General features: G+C 42.1%; 1 pseudogene; it reads right to left on the reverse strand.

Annotated features, from left to right (window-relative positions):
- Window positions 1–296: 296 nt before the first annotated feature.
- LOC148147411 (tyrosine-protein phosphatase non-receptor type substrate 1-like) lies at window positions 297–20911 on the reverse strand (annotated as a pseudogene).
- Window positions 20912–22046: the final 1135 nt, after the last annotated feature.

Raw genomic sequence — 22046 nt, forward strand, 5'->3', positions numbered from 1 at the left:
GTCTGAGTTTATGAGTCAATTAACGAACTCTGTCTGAAATGCACTGGGTGGATTTTTTTGTTTTGTTTTCAGATCGCTGGAAGTGCAGCACCTCTCAGTTACCTTCAAGAACGTGTGAAACCACCTGCAGACTTTCAATATCACAGCATTTGTTGCCCATTTTAAAAATTATATGCTCATAACCAACGCCGACCATTAGAATTCAAACTCCTTGAGGAAATGAAAAATGCTGCAAAAACAATTAAACATTAAGTTTGAGATATTTTAAAACAACTAAGCCTGCATACAAAAATGAATTAAATATGTCCAGGTTTACACGTGTTATCTTTCTCAGACATCTCGGTGGAGCAATTGCCTGAAAATCAAAAGAAGATTTAGAAAATAATACATGCTTCAGTTACTCAATATATAGAAGAAGAAGATAAATTTAGTTTCATTTGAATAAAAATAGACAAAATATGAAAGGAAACTTGCACACCAAATGGTCAGCTATTAGAACTTTCGATAACTTTGAGATATGAAAGGAAATCCAGCAATTATATCAAATTAATTCACAGGGTGTGCAAAATCATGTTGTCAAAGTCAAAGTTAAAACAAACTAAATATGTTATTAGTTGGAAACAAATTATGTTTGATTTCTGTTTTAAATATAAGAATATGGTGGTGAGCAAGGCATTTAGTACACTTACCTACATTCGTTAAAACATTGAGGTGAGGTGTTGGGAGTACATTTGCGGCTGCAAAGGACATAGGTTAGGCCACTTGTGATGTCCCTCTTTTGAAGGACATTGTTAAACTTGAAAGTGTTCAGCAGAGTTTGAAAAGAAGGGTTTGACTAACATTGAGGCTGAATAGGCATGGTCGTTTTTGCCTTGGAAAGGCTGAGTGGTGACCTCCTAAGGTTTATAAAATTATGAGGGGCATGGACAGGATGAATAGCCAGGTTCATTTTTCTAGGGTATTGGAGTCAACCACAAGAGGGCATAGCTTTATGTTGAGAGAGAAAAGATTGAAAAGAGAACGTGGAAGGTAACATTTTCATGCATAGGGTGGTGCGTATATAGAATGTGCTTCCAGAGGAAGTGGTGGACACAAGTACAATTACAGCATTGAAAAGGCATCTGGATGGGTATATGAATTTGATTTACAACATGCACAATTCTTTTGGTTAACATAGGGTTGAGAGGAGTATGGGCCAAATGCTGGTAAATGAGATGAGATCAGATTGAGCTGTCTGGTCAGCACAGCCGAGTTGTACCCAAGGGTCTGTTTTTGTATTGTGTTCTCTGTGACTCCATGACTCTATTTTATTGGACTATAAAATTTTTCTCGGACTCATGAAACAGCATGGTAATTCGTAGGATATGTAAAATTAGATGAGAATAAGTTTAGTAATAAACCTGTAGAAGGTGGGGACTGGAACAATTTGTCTTGATGCAATATAACAGAATGTGCATTTGGTGCCAATGCGCATTTTAGCGAACATTTAATTTAGATGGGAACAATTCATTTGTGGGTTTCTCCTGGTCACATTTGTGTGTTTGTCTATTTACTTTTCTGAGAACTAAATGTGAAAGTTAGGCCAAGACACGAGGCATCTTTCTGCCATCTTTCCATAAAATCTCATAAGTAAGAATGAGTGGCATGGTATTGGGACCATTATATACGTTTACAAGTACAATATGGAAATGCATTCTAAACCGATTCATTCAAAGCATAAGTAGTATTGATCAGACGAACAAGTTTCAGTCATGCACACCTACCTGACAAACGGAATGGCATTAAATATTCCATGTTGCAGCAAAATGAGAGAGCATCTTTATGATCGACGAGGCATTGTCACTATGACTGAGAGATCAGCAGCTTGGAGTTAAATAGATCAGTGTATGATTAAGTAAGTAAAATTAAAGTTAAACGGAAGAACTCTTGAGTTTTACCACCAAGGACTCGGGAGTCCAAAGTATTTTCAAGGTTAATATAGATGAAAGGCGAACTGAAGATTCTTAAGTCCCCATATGCTACTATAGAGTCAAAGAGGCATAAAGATGTATAGCACAGAAACAGACCCTTTGGTCCAACTCATCCATGCTGACCAGATATCCTGACCCAATTTTATCTCACCTGCCAGCACCCAGCCGATATCCCTCCAAACCCTTCCTATTCATATAGCCATCCAGGTGCCTTTTTAATGTTGCAAAGGTACTAGCCTCCACCACTTCTTCGGGCAGCCTATTCCACACATGCACCATCCTTTGCGTGAACAAGTTGCCCCTTGGATCTCTTTTATATCTTTCCCCTCTCACACTAAAAGTATACTATCTCGTTCTGGACTCCCCCGCCCCAGGGAAAATACCTTGTCTATTTACCCTATCCATTCCTCTCATGAATTTATAAACCTCTGTAAGGTCACACCTCAGCCTCCAACACTCCAATGAGGTAACAATAAATAAATACACTGATTTCGCTTTACCTTCAGGTGGCGCTGACTGTTTCAGAAGACACAACAAGTTGTTTGAGCACAGAAATGATGATTGACCCATTAAGAAAGCCGGCCTTTGTTTTGAACTAACCAACATCAGTAAATAGGACAAACAAGTGAACAAAATTGGACTCAAAATTATGAAAATTTAAAATTGTAACTACCACGGCAAGATAGAAAAGTTCATTATGATGTGAGCTTTCAAAAACTAAGCATTGCCTGCCTCGAAGGATAGAAGTGTTGTGAAGGCAGACATATAGAATTCAAATGGAAATTAATATTTAACAATTAATTTAGTTTATTCACCATCAGCCAACCGTGATCACTGATTAATCCAATGTCCTTTCAATATGATTAAAGATTGTTGTTGTTAGTACTTCAATGCGATCTGACTCTTTTTCCTTGAAGTTGTAAATAAATACGTCATATGATTGTGAATGGAAGCAATGCATCAATGTTTTATAGTCAGGGCAACAAGGCTAATGGATCTCTGATTAGCTCATTCTAATTTCATGAAGGTGATATCATGCAAAAATCGAAGTTGAATAAGGCAAAGTGGGTATTGCCCCGCTTCCTATCCACTTATCATCATCATCATCTTTGGCAGTACCTCATAGACGGCAATGATTCTCTTCCATTCTCAGCATGCAACTGTATGTCACTGGACTGTCTGATGTGGTTTCACAGGCTCTGTTACACTTGGGGCAGAAGGTGTTCACAGAAAGAGATGGATGGGGCATCAGTGTGGGAGTTCACTGCTTTCACTGTTTTCAATTGGCCTCCACTTTTTCCTGATTGCAAGTCTCGAGGTGCTTGATGCCTTCCTGGATTCTCCTCTTCCACTTTGGACAGTCTTGGGCTAGAGATTCCCAAGTGTCTATGGAATGCTGCACTTTGCCAGTGACGCCTTGAGGGTATCACTGAAACATTTCCTCTGTTCACCTTGGGCTTGCCTGCCATTTTGATATTGGGAGTAGAGCATCTTTAAGGGAAGTAAGGTGGAAGATGTGCCCAGCCCATCGTAGCTGATCAAGAGGGGTGAGTGCCTCGGTGTTGGACTAGTTAAGGGTGCTGGTGTTGGTGCATCTTTCTTCCCAGCAAATTCGCAGGACCTTGTGAGACCAGCATTGGTTGTAATGGTTTGTCATGGCCTTATGACATCTGCTGTAGACTGTTTACATCTCAGAGCCATATAGGAGATTGCGAAAGACCACAGCTCTAAAAACCATCATCTTGATGTAAGGTCTGAAGTGTTTGTCCTCAAATGACGTTTTCCTCAGACAGCTGAAGGCTGTGCTGGCAAACTGGAGGCAGTGCTCCATCTCTTCGCCAATAGCTACGTTGGCTGACAAGTCATGCCTGAAGTATTGCAAGTGTTCAATGTTCTTCAAAACCTCCCGTGGGCGTTGATGATTGGGGGTTTGCTGCACAATTCCTCATCCTGAACTCTGTCATCGACCCAAACATCCTTGAAAGTATCCCACGGCATGATGCATGCCATGACCTCAGCAGCACCCCAACTCTGCACAAAGTAGAGAAGGCCATCTGCCAGGTTGCTGATATCCCCGCTGAAGCATTCAAGTGCAGAGGCAAAGAGCTCGTGCCGCAGCTACATGCCCTTGTCTGCCTTATATGGAAGGAGGGAGAGATTCAAGATGCTACAGTCATGAGCATTGTCAAAAAAGGAAACAAGTCCGTCTGTAGTAACTTCAGGGGAATCCCCATGGTGTTAACTGTTGGAAAAGTTACCTCCAAGGTCCTCCTCAACAATTTCCTCCCTGTGCTGAGGAACCCCTCCCAGAATTGTACTGTGAGTTTCAGCCACAAAGGAGGACAATGGACATATAACTTAGAACATAAAAATGTACAGAACAGGAATGGCCCCTCTGGTCCCCAAAGTTGTGCCAAACATCATGCAAAATTAAACTAATTCCTTCTGTCTGCACTTTGTCCATATCACTCTATTGCTTGCATATTCACGTGCTTAACAAAAAGTGTCTTAACTGCCCTTATGGTATCTACTTCCACCACCACCTGTGGCAGCATGCTCCAGACTCCGACCATTCTCTGTATTAAAAAAAACTTATCCCTCACATTTCCTTTGAACTTGCCCTTCTCACCTTAAATGACATTTCAACTCTGGGAAAAGAATTCTGACCGTCAACCCTATGCATCCCATAATTTTATCGACTTCTATCAAGTCTCCCCTCAGCCTCTGTCGCTCCAGAGATAACAATTCGAGATTTTCTAGCCTCTCCTTTTAGCTCATAGCTTCTAATCCAGGCAGCATCCTGGAAACTTCTTCAGCGCCCTCTGCAAAGCCTTCACATCCTTTCTGTAACATGGTGACTAGAACTGAAGGCAATAATGTAAGTGTAGCCTAACCAAAACCTAATAAAGCAGCAACATGACATCCTGACTCTTGTACTCAATTCCCTGAACAGTAAAGGCAAGCATGCCATACACCTCCTTTACAACCTTTTTTGCTTGAGTGGCAACTTTCACAAGCTGTTGACTTGAACCCCAAGATCCTTCTCTAAATCAATGTTCTTCAGGGTCCTGCCATTAAATGCATACCTTTCCTTAACATTTGATCTCCCGAAGTGCAGTACCTCAGATTTACCAAGATAAAACACGATCTGTCATTTCTCCACTCGTATCTGCAACTGATCTATATTCCACTGTATCCTTTGACAGCAGAAATCCCGGTGAAGATCCCTGCAGAACCCCACTAGACACAGACCTCCAGCCGCCAAAAAAACCCTTCCATCACTACCCTCTGCCTTCTATGGGCAAGCCAAATTTGAATCCACGTGGCCAAGCCATGCTAATTACAAATGGCACTACCACTAACCCATTTCCCAACCAGACTGGTGTGAGGCAGTGCTGCGTCACCACCCAATACTGTCCTCGATATGCCGTGCTTGAAATGCTTCGCCTCACTGCTGGCAAATTCCCCTCTGGAGTGGAGTTAACTTATAGAATCCACGGAAAATTTTGCGATCTGTGTACGTCAACCCAACCAGTGTCATTGAGCTCCAACACTCAGATGATGCTTGCTAATGTGCAGTCTCAGAGGATGGACTCCGGACATTTGTCAGCACCACCAATCAATTACGGTCACAGCTATTTCCTGTATTGATAATGTTTAATTTCTTTCGAATTCTAAAATTTCAAACTTAGCAACATTTTGCTCGAAAGTTAAATCTGATATAAATGTTACATTTATTCAAATCTAAAAGAAATTAATGATCTTTTGATTAAATGTTGCATTTATATTAGAGTTAACTTTCGAACAACGTGTTGTTAAGTTTGTATTTGCATAATTCTTTAGACTTTCAAAATGCTAAGTCTCTTCGTTGACTGATTGCAGAAGAATATTTCACTGTGTCAAACTTATGAAACACATTTTACTTTATGTCCTGTTTCTTTTTTTTAAGTGGTTATTTATAAGTCTTTCTAGGCATTCAAACAACACGCAAGAAAATAAAGCAAGCGCCAATCAAACTGATGTATAAAATCATAAATGGCCAGTGATGAATGTCTAATTTAGTGAAAACATCATTAAGTGAGAATTGAGAATATCAAACATAGATGGACAGTAGCCATCTCCTTCTGAAACAAATGGTTATAAATATCTTATCTTTTCCCTTATCTTAGGGGGAAAAAAAACATAAAAGAACTAACAGTAAAGCTTAATGAAAGATGTGAGTTGAAGGGTATTTCATAACTCGAGGAACCAATCAGGATATAGTGACATCAGTCAATATCCGTCGTTCTTAGGAGCCAGTTACAAGTTGAACATGCTTCCTGTAGGCTGGTTAGGAATAAACCATGTCTCAACTAGACCACCCAAAATGCTAATTAAAGATGCTGTTGGTCAGAGCTCCGAAAGAGCATTAGGAAGCAATGACGCCTGGAGCTGTCGTTGTTTATGAATAAAAATAAGTATTGATAATCCCTGCAGTATTCAAATCGTTAAGACAGTGCAGAGGGGAGATGAATAAGCATTTCCAAAAAGGTTTGTGATTTATTATTAAATCATTGCAAACCTCAGGTATGGCTTGCAACAGAATCGCCATTGTGACGTGAGAATGAGTTATCGATTTGATTTTGTATAAATGTTCTACATAACAAAAAATGCAACTAAAACATGGGAATGGGCAATAGTTTGACACGGAGGGAACAAAAACGTCAGCTGTCTCTTACATGTTCATTTATGAGCAAACAAAACACGGCTAATTGTTTATGTGTCATTTCAGGGTGAGACAATTTTAGCGGAAAAAGCACGGACAGACTCTCCATTGAGGAAGTCGAGATGTTCAACACATTAATGCCTGTCGAATGGATTAAAAGTTACGATAATACAATTTATGTTAGCTTTTTCGTGCCGGTAATATGACAATTACTCTCAAAGTCTCCATGCAATGAAATACCACGTGTAGCCAATGGAAAGCTGCATGGGGAAAGTAACGCCTGTCAATCTGAGAGTAAAGTAACAGCGAGCATGAGAGGCACATGAAAATTAAATTGAAACCTGGTTGAGGGAATAGACAGGAGGTGAATGCTTCATCAGTGATGTCGACATGCTCAACATTGAGAGAAATGTGTTTAGTGACGGTGAGTGAAATATGTTCAGATATTTCCATTTTCTGTATCAAAGATCCACACAAGAACCACTACCGACCCCAACAGCAAACGGGAAAGATTGTTGGTGTTAAAGCGCTTAATAGAATCTCTTGGAAGGCAGCACATTGAAGGAGTAAAGGCGTTTATTAAGAAACAATTGAACAATGGAGAATGAATACCGTGAGGTGCATGCTAATCATGTGACCATGCAGCATCAACTGTAATAGGGAGAGAGAAGCAGGGAGAGAAGGCAATGGAGAGGTAGACCAAGCTGAGCAGGCAGGCTGCGAGAAAAAAATAAGGACGCAAAAATAGTGTTGAAAAAATTGACAAAAAGGAAGAGGATTTCAAGAGAGGTCAAAAGGAAGAAAGTGAGAGAGATTCAGATTGAAAGACATACAGAAAACCAATATCATTAATATGTTGGATATAGGGCTCTTTATTTTAGCTTTTACTTCAGATTCCCATCAGTATTCTTTTTGCATTTCATTTGGGGTTCATTCATTAGCACAAAAATCAAATTATTTGGTGCTGGATAGAAAAGGAAGGGGTGCGCAGAAATTGTTTCAATGTGGGCAACCTCAGCCACTCCGCATGTCTACAAGCTGGAAATTGGTTCTCTAATTCTTTGCAGCCACTTTGCTCTACTGGCAGTGCTTGCAAATTGGCTCCTTGCAGGTAGATTTGGTGAATGTAAGACTAATTAGATGTAGTGTTGAATATCTGGATTGAGCATCTATGCAATTTTTTGCAAACTCTGAATCCTTGAAATTCATGCTGCTGGAGCAAACAAACAGTACCAGTATAGAGTACAGCATTAATATTCTGAAAAATGGATTAGATTGTTAATCCATGGTTAAAAAAGGCCAATAGAAGTATTGTACTGTATTTTGCAAGAGCTTTACATGTTATTTGCACATTTATTTAAATATCAATCAAACAACGTCTCCCAATGCACCAGTGGGTGACAATCTTGTATATTTTAATAATCCTTTAGAAAAATAATCTGCTTAGCTGTACCAGTCATTTCAACTAATTTATTCTAGTTTATTTGTTTCTCCCCTCTGTGTCATTTAGGTTTGCAATCTAAACAGGATAAGTTGCAATGTTTCATTTTCACTGCTGGATTTTGTTTTTAAAATCGCACCTTTTTTTTAAAAAAAGGTAGGTGTTAAACCGTGATGTTAAATTGATTCACATCTTCACTAAGTAACATTTGATCCAGCAGGCATTCTCTAATGCGTAATGTATTACGGATGGGTGCACATCTAACACACACACAAGCATTGTTTAGCATCCATCTGGAAAAAAAAGTCATTTTCCATTTAAGTGGGTATGGCGTGTCGATATATTTTGCTTCTTTTGCATACAATTACAATGACACACATGTTTTCAGCTGTTTTACGGATGTTCCATTGACTTTAATGTTTTTAATGTTTTTATCCATCAGGCATAGAAAAATGACCCACGTCATGATTGCTAATCTAATGTGTAGTGTTGCACAGAGAGATTGATATTATATAAATATACTTACGGACACGAAGAAAATAGGAGCAAGAATAGGATATTCGATCATTCACGACTGCTCTACATTTAGTGTGGTCACGGTTGATCAGTCAATTCAGCACCCTGTTCTCACTTTCGCCACTTACTCTTTGATCCCTTCAGCCCTAAGGACTATATTGAAATGATTTTTTTTTTTGAAATCGTTCAACATTTTGGCTGGAACCACTTCCTTTGGCAAAGACCTTTGTAGGCTCAATATGCGCTGAGTGATGACATTTTTCGTCATTGCTGAGTGAATAATACTGCATCCTTAAACTGGGACACCTGAATGTGGACTACCTACTTATCTGGAACTTGCTTCCTGTCCATTGGTATTTGAATTCTATACGTTTCTATGAGAGTCCCGCTTCATTGTTCAAATTCCAGTGACTATAATCCTTTAGCACTTTTCTGGCCCACAAGTGATCCCAAACAAGGACATTAGGAAACAATGAAATACGAGTGAAGTGCAGTTAGTTGCATAATCTTGAGAAGTGCATTTCAAATAAACTCCACAAGCTGCAATTCAGCATCAATCAGGTTTATGTTTTGGTCATCTTGACTGAAGAATTAGTATTGACCAGACCACCTACTTAACGCCCGGGTCTTCATCAAAAAACAGCCCATAGGACCAACAGCGACATCCATTCTAAGGCCGAAGGATACAAATACCCCATCTGTTCTATACTCCACTCCTTCCTCATCCCCAAGTTTGGAACTAATAAACCCTTGTCCTCTCTCCCTGGAAGCACAGCTCCATCCTCATTGGCTACTGCACCATACAACTTCACCACTTGTCCTTCTCTCCTCTTGGGAGTCAGCATACCCTCAACCGTCGGCACCAGGCGCCTCTATATTCCAGAGAACTGACACTTTTCCTCCCCTCTGCTGGCGCCAAATACCTTTCCCAATCCTGACAATCCATTCTCAATAGGAACTTACACATCTACTCCGATTGACCCCCCAGGATCCTCCTTGCCGAACAGGACACTGGACCCGACTCTCTGCCCATAGGAGTCTGTCCAAAACATTTCATCACTTACTTGGCACACTTAACACATGGTACTCTCTTTACTCTATTTGCATGGCACTCTAATTACATTCCACCCTACTTAGCTTGCAACTGTCCTATCTGACACACAGACATCCTATCCAATTAGCAATCTGGCATGTGAACGCACTTGGATTCTTATGCACTTGGCCCCCATCCTACCTTGTATTCTCACCTTGCACTTATTACATCTGTTATTGTATCCAGCGGATCTGTCAAAGTGGCTGTCTGTACTGCTCAGTATTTAGATGACATGAAAATATAACAACTGCCATGAACAGGGTATATGGTTTTTCTTCCCAACAATTTTCTTGATTATGAGGAGCGATTAAACTTATTCTCCCTATTTCTGCAGGATTCCTAATCAAAATCTCCTACCAGAAGTGCGAAGCACTTTCTTCATGTAAATCATATGAGTAATCTGGCAATCTAACTATGATTAATACTCATCAGAATATTCAATGTATCTATCCATGCAATTCATCAAAGAACTCTTGGCACAGCAGTGGGTACAGTTACGCTGTTCTGACATATGGTGTTAAGACATTTCACTTGCATGATATTGAAGTTTAAAAAGAGACACATAAATAGACAAAAATAAGCATGGAACAGTTCAATGGCTTGTTGAGATTTGAGATACTTACCTTGAAGCAGATCTGCGCAATTATTGCTGGCTGGGGCCTCAAGTGATACATGAGAAACTTGGCATGTATAAGTTGACCAGCTATCCATTTGAAGCTGGCAACTTCAAATAAACCCTTCCCCTTTCGTCTTTTCATAGTGTTCATTCCAGATGTAATCTCTGTGTCATTTTTATATCAAGTGAGGTTGAAGCCAGCTGTTTTGCAGAGGAACGTGAGGGTTGGAGAGGATAGCCGAGTAATTGTCACTGGAGTCGGTGGCACTAAGAATTAGTTAATGGAAATAAGTCGTTATCAATTACGTTATTTATTATATATGTATTCCGTGAATACATGAAAACAAACATACCCTTCTTTTCTGGTAAATACATGAGTATTTGCGTATATATGAGTACATTATGCCTATCACAATCAGCTTTATTTACTTGAAACGGAAATGTAATTTTTATGTATTCTTGTCTTGAACTAATTTTAACTGCGGTAACATCATTTCTAAACTGAAACACACTGAAGTCTCAGTTAAACTTTTTTTTGATAATTTTGATAATTGGGCGGCACAATGGCACAGTGGTTAGCACTGCTGCCTCACAGCGCCAGAGTTCCAGGTTCAATTCCCACCTCAGGCAACTGTCTGTGTGGAGTTTGCGCATTCTCCCCGTGTCTGCATGAGTTTCCTCCGAGTGCTCTGGTTTCCTCCCACAATCCAAAAAAAATGTGCAGATTAGGTGAATTGGCCTTGCTAAATTGCCCATAGTGTTTGGTGAAGGGGTAAGTGTAGGGGAATGGGTCTGGGTGTGTTGTTCTTTGGCGGGTTGGTGTGGACCTGTTGGGCCAAAGTGAGGGGCCTTTGCCCAAAACGTCGATTTTGCTGCTCCTCGGATGCTGCCTGAACTGCTGTGCTCTTCCAGCACCACTAATCCAAAATCTGGTTTCCAGCATCTGCAGTCATTGTTTTTACCTTGTTGGGTCGAAGGGCCTGTTTCCACACTGTAAGTAATCTAATCTTCATTCGTGATATCTGCGATTGTGGGCGGCACGGTGGCACAGTGGTTAGCACTGCTGCCTCACAGCGCCTGAGACCCGGGTTCAATTCCCGCCTCAGGCGACTGACTGTGTGGAGTTTGCACGTTCTCCCCGTGTCTGCGTGGGTTTCCTCCGGGTGCTCCGGTTTCCTCCCACAGTCCAAAGATGTGCAGGTCAGGTGAATTGGCCATGCTAAATTGCCCATAGTGTTAGGTAAGGGGTAAATGTAGGGGTATGGGTGGGTTGCGCTTCGGCGGGTCGGTGTGGACTTGTTGGGCCGAAGGGCCTGTTTCCACGCTGTAATGTAATCTAATCTAATCTAATCTATATTCTTTAAAGATACCCATGACCATGTTTGACAGGCTTCCATAACACAATCATGGAATGAATATACTTATCCTACAGGCACTTTGTATTTCTATTGGTAATCTTTAAATCATGTACTGTACATATCTTTCAAATATTTTCCACTGTTCACCGCTTTGGTCCTCATAACATAGGCTTCATTTCATCTTGGCACTTCGTATTTGCTGCAATTTTATTTGTTATACATTCACTCATAAATAAAATAATTCTCATCAAATTGTGCGGAGACACTATGACACACTACTGAATCATGAGGAACTTGAAACCAGGTCTCCTGGTTCAGTGCCTCAGACCATTCTGACACAAGAGTCCTATCTTTTCTATTCTTTTATCTTTGATTTTTTTCCTAATCAGCCTATTCAGAAATGTTATTACACGTTTGCTGAAAAGTTACGACTTGAACCGGGATGTATTTGTCCAAAGATCGGGAATACTACCACCAAGCCAAAAAAAAGCCCCTCGTTTAGCTATTCTTAACCGATCACAAAAATGGACATTAGGACAAACGTTTCGTTAATATTTCAAATTAAATTGTCTTTAATTTTCTCACTGATAAGCCCCAGGTGAGGAAATGAGTCAATGACTAACTAACAGATAGGGCTTTCGGGAAGAGGGGGTGAGGTACAACCAGAGTGCAGTACATCATCATTGACATGACCTTGGGAAATAAGTCACACGTTGATCTCAGAAATAAAATATTCTGATAAAGCAACAAGTAGTGCTCTTGTAGTTTTGGCAAAACAGCATGAGGAATTAACCGCTCTTATTACACTTGAGATTAGATTCTGAAAATAAATTCAGGTAGCATCCCAGGAGCAGGAGAATCGACGTTAAGGGCATACGCCCGTCATCGGAAATGCTGCCTGAACTCATTTTCAGAATCTAACCACAACTGTAATAACTGCAGATAATTCCTCATGATGTTCTGCCAAAGATCACTAATTGTTGCTTTATCAGAATATGTTATTTCCGAGATCAACGTGTAATTTATTTCTCAAGGTCATGTCAATAATGAAGCACTGTTCTCCCCACCCCCACCCCCACCCCCACGCCAACCCCATTTGTTAGTTACTCATTAACTCATTATAGTATTAGATTCAAAAACAAAATCTCCACCTTCCAATGAGCATGCTATCCTCACGGTCTCAGGGGTGATTATGTTCGCTTGTGTTCTCCTCATGGCCTTGCTTCCCTATTTTGCTTGCCATCCGTCCTGTCCCTAATGTCTTGTTGTCTGATTCCGTGTCTTATAAATTGGAATTAGGCTGCTTCTGTGCAATTCTGCACAAGTCTCAGACTGAATTGAAACAGCAGATATAATAGTCTAAGACTGGGTTCTGCTGGATTGAAAGGACTCCACATCTAGTGTTTGAAAAACCAGTCTTCAAGAAGGAAGGAGACCAGGAGAGTACACAGAAATAAATCTGAAAGCGGAAGTCGGTTTTACCACCGGAAATGAATCCATCAATTGTAATTTCAGTAAATTCCCATTAGAATTGATGTCTGCACATCCCGAAATATATATGACAAACGCAGCCTGGTAAACGAAATCAAATTGCAAACGCACCACGGATAATGGAAACAACTCGATTATCACGGTAAAACTAATGTCGGCAAGTATCAATGAAATCCGTTATAAGTAAACACGCTGATCATTTCATGGCATTAATAGTGCTGCAACATATTTTCCAGCATTGATCCTGTTACCACTTCGTTATCTCTAGAGTTAGCAGCTTTCTTTTTTTCTCCATTTGCCACTTGTGTGCAATTTCTGTTTTGATTTTCTATCAATAACTGACGATGTCATTGTTGTTTCCGAGGTTTGATTGAGCGAGATGTTGGGGAAATATTATATTGATCTCCTGAATGTGGGAGCAGCTCAGGTTCGCCGATACGACGAAGCAATACTAACAACATTCTACTCAGAAAGTAATGTATACATCCTTTACAAATTTTTATTAGATTCCCTACAGATTCCCTAAAGTCCGACATCGCGTGACACCAGGTTATAGTCCAACAGTTCTCTTCAAAATCAATTTTTTTCGGAGCGATATCCTTCACCAGCTCAAGTCAACTGAAGGAGCAGCGCTCTGAAAACTTGTGGGTTTAAGTAAACCGGTTGGACTGGTGTCGTGTGACTTCTGACTTTGTCCATCCCAATCCAACACCGGTGTCTCCAGGTATATGCAAACAATTTCAGTCCACACCGTGGTCAAAACTCAAAATCAGTCCCCACGGTTTCGCATACAACAGATGTGAAATCCGTCAGCTGTGAAGTGCAGCAGTCCCATCGCTTCAAACCGAGTTATCATCCTGACTGGCAAATATATTAGTCCCCTTTAATTCCTACCAGATCATAAACCTGGAGTTTCAAACCTGACCGGCTGATGTTCGCAACTTCCAGACCCGCGGCTCAAAGATAAGGGGACAGGGAGGACGAGAGGTGCGAGATTGGAGCAAACATCTTTTTCAAGAAAAATAAGGATAAACACATAATGCTTTCCGCGTCAATGACACTATTAGGCAGATAATTAGTTGTGAAAAATAAGAGATATGCAACATAACGACAGTCCGTGGATAGCAATAATCATATAATAATGATAATGTCAACCGTTTGGTCTAGTTTGTGGTAAACGGATCAGCTCTGTGTAGTCATGAGACGCTGTAAAGAATTTGAAAATAAGCACACAAAACAGAACTGGAAGAAAACATCCTATCGGCAAATCTTTGGTAAATGAGAGGTGTTGCATTTTGGAAGGCAAATAGGGCAGGATTTATGCAGTTATTATTAAGGTCCTGGGGTATGTTGCTGAACAAAGTGACTTAGGAGTGCAGGTTGTTAGTTCCTTGAAGGTGGAGTCACAGCAAGACAGGATAGAGAAGAAGGCGTTTGGTTTGCTTGCCTTTATTGGTCAGGGCATTGAGCATCAGACGTGGGAGGTAATGTTGCGGCTGGACGGAACACTGGTTAGCGCACTTTTAGAGTACTGCGTTCAATTCTGATCTCTGCTATAGGAAGGATGTAGTGAAACTTGAAAGGATTCAGAAAAGAATTACGAGGATGTTGCCAATGTTGGACAGTTTGAGGCACAGCGAGAGGCTAGATAGGCTGGGGTTATTTGCCCTGGAGAGTAGAGGCTGAGAGGTGATATTATAACAGCACGAGGGGCACGGATAGCATCAACACACAATGGCCTTTCCATGGTGGGGGAGTCCAAAACTAGAGACCATAAGTTCAAGGTGAGAAGGGAAAGATTTAAAAGAGACGTGAAGGATAACTTTTTCATACATAGGATGGTGTGAGTATGGAAGGAGCTGCCAGAGGAAGTGGTGGAGGCTGGTACAATGATGACATTTAAAAGGTATCTGGATTGGTATATGAATAGGAAGAGTTTCCATTGATCCGGGCCAAATTCTAGCAAATGGGACTAGATTTGTTTAAACAGAACATAGAACATAGAACAATACAGCACAGAACAGGCCCTTCGGCCCACAATGTTGTGCCGAACATTTGTCCTAGCTTAAGCACCCATCCATATACCTATCCAATTGCTGCTTAAAGGTCGCCAATGAGTCTGACTCTGCCACTCCCACAGGCAGCGCATTCCATGCCCCCACCACTCTCTGGGTAAAGAACCTACCCCTGACACTGTGCCACCGTGGGCGGCACGGTGGCACAGTGGTTAGCACTGCTGCCTCACAGCGCCAGAGACCTGGGTTCAATTCCCGCCTCAGGCGACTGACTGTGTGGAGTTTGTACATTCTCCCTGTGTCTGCGTGGGTTTCCTCCGGGTGCTCCGGTTTCCTCCCACAGTCCAAAGACGTGCAGGTCAGGTGAATTGGCCATGCTAAATTGTCCGTAGTGTTAGGTAAGGGGTAAATGTAGGGGTATGGGTGGGTTGTGCTTCGGCGGGGCGGTGTGGACTTGTTGGGCCGAAGAGCCTGTTTCCACACTGTAAGTAATCTAATCTAATCATCCCCCCTATACCTTCCAGCCTTCACCTTAAATTTATGTCCCCTTGTAACATTCTGTTGTATCCAGGGGAAAAGTTTCTGACTGTCTACTCTATCTATTCCTCTGATCATCTCATAAACCTTTATCAAGTCACCCCTCATCCTTCACCGTTCCAATGAGAAAAGGCCTAGCACTCTCAACCTATCCTCGTACGACCTATTCTCCATTCCAGGCAACATCCTGGTAAATCTTCTCTGCACCCTCTCCAAAGCTTCCACATCTTTCCTAAAGTGAGACGACCAGAACTGCACACAGTACTCCAAATGTGGCCTAACCAAGGTCCTGTACAGCTGCAATATCACTTCACGACTCTTGAATTCAATCCCTCTGCTAATGAACGCTAATACACCATAGGCCTTCTTACAACCTCTATCCACTTGAGTGGCAACTTTCAAAGATCTATGAACATAGACCCCAAGATCCCTCTGTTCCTCCACCTCACTAGGAACCCTACCGTTAACCCTGTATTCCGCATTCTTATTTGTCTTTCCAAAATGGACAACCTCACACTTGGCAGGGTTGAACTCCATCTGCCACTCCTCAGCCCAGCTCTGCATCATATCTAAGTCCCTTTGCAGCCGACAACAGCCCTCTTCACTATCCACAACTCGACCAATCTTCGTATCATCTGCAAATTTACTGTCCCACCCTTCGACTCCCTCTTCCAAGTCATTAATAAAAATTACAAACAGCAGAGGACCCAGAACTGATCCCTGCGGAACTCCACTTGTAACTGGGCTCCAGGCTGAATATTTGCCATCTACCACCACTCTCTGACTTCGACCGGTTAGCCAGTTTTGTATCCAACTGGCAGAATTTCCCTCTATCCCATGCCTCCTGACTTTCCGCATAAGGCTACCATGGGGAACCTTATCAAATGCCTTACTAAAATCCATGTACACTACATCCACTGCTCTACCCACATCCACATCCACATTAGTCCCAAATCTAAACAAATTGTTGTGTCTCTTCTGTCAGTCCATTGTTTCTGAGTGTGCATTCTAGTGCTGCTAGGAAGTCTGCTGTCTTGGCGTCCCTGTGTTTGTAGCTGAGTCCCTTGGCTAGTATTGTTCCTTCCGTGTCTGTGAGCTGTCTGTGGGAGAGGTTTCTAACCCAGGCATGGATGTATTGGATCGAAGGGTAAGTTTCATGCTGTACAGGTCTATGAGTCTGTGACTCTATGGTCTTAGCAGCTGCTATTCGCTGATATGAATTACGTGGTCCATTGTTTCTGCAGTGTCACTCACTGTGAACAATAAGCTCAGTCCCACCACCATTGGAAATCTCTCCTCCCCCTTCAGTAATGCTGCAGTAATACACGCAGGAATCTTCGAAACTCACATTCATCAGGTGAAACTCGGAACCTTCTTGCCTGTGTGACATTATCATTTTGTCCTTGGACGGAGCCAAACTGTTGTCTTGGCCATTTCTTCTCCAAGAAAAGTACCCCTTTGCGCCGGGAAGGAAAAGTGTCACCGAGCAATTCATGGATATATTAGCACCTTTCAGCGCAGTCACACGACTGGGGAGCTGATGCACTGTCTGATTGTTCACTTCAGTAGTTGACAGAAATAAAGTGAAACGGAAATAATGGGCAGAATTAATAATGACAAGATATGTTCGAAAGAGAGAAGCAATGCATATGGAACACAACAAAACCACGGAAAACGACAATAAGCAATGGAGGTTAGATCTACATCATTCCCATTCCTATTTAACAGGCAGGTGTACAAACACAACTCTATAAATATCTGCCTACATGAGTAAATAATGCCTGACACTGACAGGTACCAGAGTACAGCAGATGCAGACATTCTCTGCAAAGAACTAGGCCACACTTCTTGCTGAAAGGTACTGACGCCTGCGAGAATGGAAATATTTGAAAGTGGCTAGGTATTTGGCGTGCTGCAATGTGATGCTAAACATTGTAGCAGAAGTGGCAAATGGTCATGATTCCAACTTGACTTTCGAGCTAAGAAGATTGAAAGGAAGCTGAAGCCAGTTCAGTGTTGTTCAAGAGCACTTGTGCATTGCTGCTTCATGTTTCCGCATAAATGCAGCTCTTAAGTATTTGCAAATGAGATATTTAGCGTATGGGTACGTCTGTGCGGGCACAGTGAAGACTCGGTGGCTCCAATCTCAGTGTTGCTTGATCTGGACTATTCCAACCATCAAACAGACACTTTGAGTTGTTTGTGTCTTTTTCTATTGAAGCCACAGTGCATGGGTTTAAGATAAAACTGCTGGAAAGGGAGCTTTGAATGTATTAGGCTTTTGGGTCTTCAATCAAACCGATAGAATTCATATCATGAATCTTCAGCACTTGTAAAAATTCAAAGTTTGTGCGAAGATTTGTAGCTCGCGTGCTCGTTGTTGTGGTTCTGTCCCGGTTGCAACACAAATTCCCCGCTCGGTGAACAGAACCATAACAATGAGCACCCGAGCTACAAATCTTCGCCAAACTTTGAACACCTACGGGCGAGAGACGCTAAGACAAGCCAGGAAATGAGAATCCTGTGCCAACCGCCTAAGCACCACATACAAACAACTCTGATTCCTGCACCAATGCCGAAAGAATCGAATCCTTCCAGCATGTGTCAGATACAGACCACAAGTCAACAACCCACAAGCCAGAGACACAGCCAGACAGAAAGGATTCAGGATGACCCAGGTAATGATTACAAACACAACAGACTACACAAATACAGACAAGAAATTGGTCGCCAAAAATCGTTAATTTCAAAAACCACCAATCAGGAATGGACCCGGACCATAGAACAGGCCGTCACCATAGGACAGAACAGGAACACACACCGCAAAAAAAGGCACTAAAAGAAAAAATGGCCGAACTAACACACAACAGAGAGAACACCACAACACATACCTGGGTTAGAAACCTCTCCCACAGACAGCTCACAGACACGGAGGAACAATACTAGCCAAGGAACTCAACTACAACCACAGGGACGCCAAGACAGCAGACTTCCTAGCAGCACTAGAATGCACACTCAGAAACAATGGACTGACAGAAGAGACACAACAAACAGTGAGACAAAGTATCGTACCCCTGATAACAAGGAAAAGACAAACTCATAACCTCAACACCAAGGAGTGGGAAGCACTAAAAGCACTAAGAAACGAGAAGAACATAATCATACTACCAGCAGACAAAGGCAGAATGACGGTCATCCTGGACAAAGCAGAATACATCCAGAAAGCGCAACAACTACTTGCAGATACCAACACCTACCAAAAGAGGGAGTTTGACCCCACCCCACCAGCTCAGCAATAGGATAAACAACGCACTGAGGAACCTACAAAAAACGGACAGATAACCAGGTTTGACCTACAGTGAATGAAACCTGAAAACAACAACAACACCCCCAGATTCTATGGACTACCTCAAGTGCACAAACCAGACATCCCACTCAGACCCATCGTATCACTACCAGGGACACCATCACACAAACTGGCGAAAGAGCCACAGCAGAAATTGAAAAACCTGATCAGCGGATCCAGACACTCTATACAATCAACACAGGAATTCTTGGACATCATCAGAAATATACACATAGACAAGGAAGAAACTATAGTCTTCTTTGATGTAACGGCACTGGTCACCTGTATCGACAAAACCCTAGCCAGAGAAACAATAGCCAACCTACTGGGCATACAGAACAGACAACAAGACGGTGAAGCTATCAACAAAGACTGCATACTCAAACTACTGAACCTTTGCCGCACAACACACTTCACATTCAACAACCAAATATATGAACAAATCCACGACACACTCATGGACTCACCCATCCCTGGACTCATAGCAGAAGCTGTAATGCAAAGATTAGAACAAACAGTCTGACCGCAAATTCAACTCAAACTCTGGGTCAGATATGTGGGTGACACCTTTGTAATCATTAAAAACACAGAAATAGAGAACACACACCGGATCATCAACGCCACACTCACAGGAATCCGATTCACTAGAGAGGAAGAAAAGGACAACCAACTCCCATTCCTATACGTGATGGTACAGAGAACACTGAACGGAGAATTCACCACAATGGTATACAGGAAAGCCACACACACAGACCAAGTCCTGAACTACGAAAGCAACCACCCCAACACACACAAAAGAAGTTTTATCAAGACACTGTTCGAAAGGGCCACAACACACTGCAGCACACCAGAACTGCAAAAAGAGGAAGAAGAACATCTCTACAATGTATTCGCCAAAAACGGATACCCCCAAAATTTCATCAACAGATGCCTAAAGGAAAGAGTTCGGAATGAGGACATGCCACAACCCAAAGGACTAGCCACTTTACCATACATCAAGAACATTTCTGAACTGACAGCCAGACTACTACGACCACTAGAACTCATAACAGCACACAAACCAACAGCCACTCTCAGACAACAACTCACCAGGACAAAGACCCGATACCCAGCATGAGCAAAACCAAGGTAATATACAAAATCCCATGCAAGGACTGCACAAAACACTACATAGGACAAACAGGAAGACAGCTAACGATCCGCATCCATGAACACCGACTAGCCACAAAACGACACGACCAGCTATCCTTAGTAGTCACACACGTAGATGACAAGCAACATGAGTTTGACTGGGCCAACACTACTATTATAGGACAAGAATGCAACACAAATTCCTAGCTTGGCGAACAGAACCACAACAACTTTTAAAAATATGTGGTTTTCAAACGGTAATCCCCATTTGCTAATTCTGCCGTGGAACTATCTCGCATTGATGCCCAATGGGTGACTGATGCTGACTGGTTTGTTTAGTTGGTGGCCTAATTCTGCAGTGCATTGTCCGGTAGCGATGATTCATGATCCTGCTGGTAACTAGCTGATGTTGATGTTGACCCTGTGATGGCGTGACTGACGATCGAATGCTGTTTCAATCTCGAGAAGATGGCTGTGGCTGCTAATTAAATATTTTCTGATGTGCATGTGCTTTGGACGTTGATGAAGGGATGATGCTGGTGAATAATTGATTGTTATTGCAGACTGAGTATTGAGCTACTGGCAAGTTATTACTGTTGATAATCATGTGCATTTCGGTTATGTTATTATGACTGTTTAATCGGCGAGTGACTGATTATTTACGCTTCAGATGGGATACTGCAGATCGTCATTCACAGATACCTCTCCTTGCTGCTGATGTTACTCCTCGACCATTTCCTGAAGTTACTAGGAATTCTGAATGAGCGTTAAGGCTGATGGCTTCTACTGATAATCACAATATATAATTGTTTGTGACTGGATGATGCTAATTCTAATGAATGCGTGGATTAATCTCTTTACTGTCAAAGTCAATGTCTGTGCTGGTGACTGGTTAAAGTGATAGTCAGTAGTTTTAGGTTCATAGAATCATAGAGATGTACAGCACGCAAACAGATCCTTTGGTCCAACTCGACCATGCCTACCAGATATCCTAGATTAATCTCGTCCTATGTGCCAGCATCTGGCCATAATCCCTCTAAACCTTTCTGGTTGATATACGCTTCCAGATGCCTTTTCAATGTCATAATTGTTCCAACCTCCACCACTTCCCCCGGGCAAGATCAGAGTGGTGCTAGAAAAGCGTAGCAGGTCAGCAACATCAGGAGCAGGAAAATCGACGTTTCGGGCAGGAGCCCTTCATCAGGAATGAGGCTTCCAGGGTGGAGAGATAAATGGGAGGGGATGGGTGGGTCTGGGGAGAAGGTAGCTGGGACTGCAATAGGTGGATATAAGTGGGCAGAATGTGATAGGTCGGAGAGAAGGTTGGAGCGGATAGGTGGGAAGGAAGATTGACAGGTTGGACAGGTCATGAGGATGGTGCTGAGCTGGCAGGGTGGAACTGCGGTAAGGTGGGAGGAGGAGAAATGAGGAAACTGGTGAAGTCCACATTGATGCCCTTGGGTTGAAGGGTTCTGAGGTGGAAGATGAGGCGTTCTTCCTCCAGGCATCGAGTGGTCAGGGAGTGGCAGTGGAAGAGGCCCAGAACCTGCATGACCTGGGCAGAGTGGGAGAGAGAGTTGAAATATTGAACTTCCTCTGGCAGCTCATTCCATACGCGCACCATCCGCTGCAAGAAAACGTTGCCCCTTCCATTTCTTTAAAATCTCTACCCTCTCGTCGTAAACCTATATTCTCTAGTTCTGGATTTCCCAACCCTGTGGAAAAGACCTTGTCTATTTACTCTATCCATGTCCCTCATGATTTTATAAACCTCATTAAGATCACTCCCCAGCCTCCAACACTCAAGAGAAAATAACTTCAGCCCAT

Source organism: Chiloscyllium plagiosum, unplaced genomic scaffold, assembly GCF_037043375.1.
Source record: "Chiloscyllium plagiosum isolate Xiang-an unplaced genomic scaffold, Cpla_swu_hap1 HiC_scaffold_17, whole genome shotgun sequence".
NCBI lineage: Eukaryota > Metazoa > Chordata > Chondrichthyes > Orectolobiformes > Hemiscylliidae > Chiloscyllium > Chiloscyllium plagiosum.